This window comes from Drosophila novamexicana, unplaced genomic scaffold (assembly GCF_003285875.2).
Source record: "Drosophila novamexicana strain 15010-1031.04,08,12 unplaced genomic scaffold, DnovRS2.1 tig00000387-arrow-pilon, whole genome shotgun sequence".
Classification (NCBI taxonomy): domain Eukaryota; kingdom Metazoa; phylum Arthropoda; class Insecta; order Diptera; family Drosophilidae; genus Drosophila; species Drosophila novamexicana.
Window position 1 is genome coordinate 1,485,275 of NW_020824800.1, and position 2,563 is coordinate 1,487,837.

Below are 2,563 nucleotides of genomic sequence, written 5' to 3' on the forward strand. Positions count from 1 at the left end.
TCATTTATCTACCTACGCTCACGCGCTCACGATTCAATTTGGTGCTGATCGCTGATTGGTCCACACAATAGCTGCTGGCAGTGATGTTCTCGCCTAGTCGATTGAATGCTCTTTTTTCTGAGCGCCGTTTTTTTGGATCAACTCAACTTTACATATGTTTGGGTATGTGTTTTCGCAATTCATTTCTACTTAAGCTTGCTTGTGCGTTATCTACCTTTGAACGGCGATTACTCCAGTTTGTGGATTGTTTGCTCAGTATTCTGTTCTCCGACTTACGAATCTTCAAAGGTATGTATTTCCAAAATCGGCAGAACTAAACCGATGTAATTTTGTTTACAAAAACTAATATATTTTATATTTTTCAGCCTAACCGGCCAACGTTCATGGACAACATATAATCAACAAATAATAAGATCGGCGTAAATATGTCTCTTTAAAATAATAAATATAATTTTTTCGCGCGGAAATATGTACTCTGTGGAACGGCGGAGCTGCGCGAGATTATGACATAATTCATTTTATATTCTATAGCCAACTTTGCCACACTCATGGAGAACATTGAATCAGAAAATGATTGCTATTCATGGTACCTAGTGGACCTGTATATCCTTGGTTCTTTCATATCATAGATATAGTCCTAGCGAACCTAAATGACAACGTTCTTGCAAAATGCGTAGGAACTGCGTCCAAAATATGTATGCTTTTCTTTAATAGCCGCACCCAGCAACAGTACCGCCCCCTTGATGGTTTCTAGTTGACTAGCATATCCTTGCTAATAACATACCATGGATATAGTCCTAGCGAACCTAAAGGATCAGATCCCTGCAAAATGTGCATTAAAATGGTCCAAAAACTTGTATGCTTTTTCTTTCAGGAGCCCTTTTACATTAGCTGCAGCTGCAGCTGTTGCTTAACAGCCGGCTTACAGCACTCTTGCTACATAACAGTGCTCATTTTAATTGAGTTACATTTTTGCCCCTTAATGCTATGCAATGAAAAATTTTATTCAAAGAACTCGTCGACCTTCTGGGCATTTCTGTTCGCCTGGTATTTGAGTGAAATTTTAGTGCAAAATTGGGACCCAGCCGGCAGTGAGGGTGCCCCGTGAGGGTATGCAATGGATTTTTTCGGTCGCAAAAATATTTCTCGTCGACCTTCTGGGCATTTCTGTTCGCCTGGTATTTTGGCAGATTTTAAGAAAAATCTCGGCAGCCAGCGGTTGCCAACAAACACCTCTCTCACGGGTGTGCAATAGGTTTCTAAAGACCGTTCATTTTTGAATTTGTAAATAAAAAAACAGGAATTTCTTTTGTATTTTAAATAATTGATTTATTTACGCTTGAATTTACAAAATTGTTTATTTTATATGCTAATTTTCTTAATTAGTTCTCTTAAAATTATACAAAACGAGCCTAAATTAAATTTAGTGCTTATTTTAACTTAAAATATCTATATTTGGCTTAATTAAAGTCCAATCCTGGAAATATTTGCTTTGTCAGACGTGAAGGTCCTTAGAGCTTCGTGTAGTCCTTAATTTGTCAGCCTGAAATTAAAAAAACACATTTAAATTATATATATAAATAATTAAAAAAAAGCAGAAAATAGGCCATAACTCGGTCATGTCCTTGCAGATTCTCAAAGGACATGGTGCGTTAGGATCGTATAGACCCCCTGCATCGATCTGCATCATAAAAATATGGGGTCATCTAAGAATCATATGACTCGAAATTGGACTTGTAAAATTTTCATCCCGGAGCGCACGAAAATGGTCCGAAAACACAAATCATTAAATATCTTCAAAACTACAAGGACGATCTTGATGAAATTAGGCCACGTGGTAGTCTTGGTCAATACAATTATTTTCACATATGACTCGCCAGGATACGCAAGGATATGCTCGAGTTATGGCTTATTTACTTCAAACCAAATCAAATCAAACCAAAACATTATGTCGAGATGTGGACAACGGCGAAATTATATCATATCTCCGCGCGGAGATATGTCGCTCCAAAACGACATAATCTCGCCGTGATCAACGGCGGAGTTATGTCGTTTTCAAACGTCATATCTCCCGCCGCTCTAAGAACGAAAATCTCCGCGCGGAGATATGTCGCTCCAAAACGACATAATCTCGCCATGATCAACGTTGGAGTTATGTCGTTTTCAAACGTCATATCTCCCGCCGCTCTAAAAACGAAAATCTCCGCGCGGAGATATGTCGCTCCAAAACGACATAATCTCGCCATGATCAACGTTGGAGTTATGTCGTTTTCAAACGTCATATCTCCCGCCGCTCTAAGATCGAAAATCAGACTATTTTTAGCTGAGAGTTGCTTTCTAACATAACTTAATCTCGCGCAGATCAACGGCGAAGCTATGTCTCTGACTCTTTCGAATTACTCACCTTAACTGTCCAAAAAATTCCTCACAAAAAAAACATCAGAACTTATTTATTTTTCAATATTTTTATTTTGTTTCATAACATCGTATTTTCATTGCTTAATTATTATTTATATAGTTATATGAAAAAATATATGTTTTACAACATTTGAATATTTAGTTT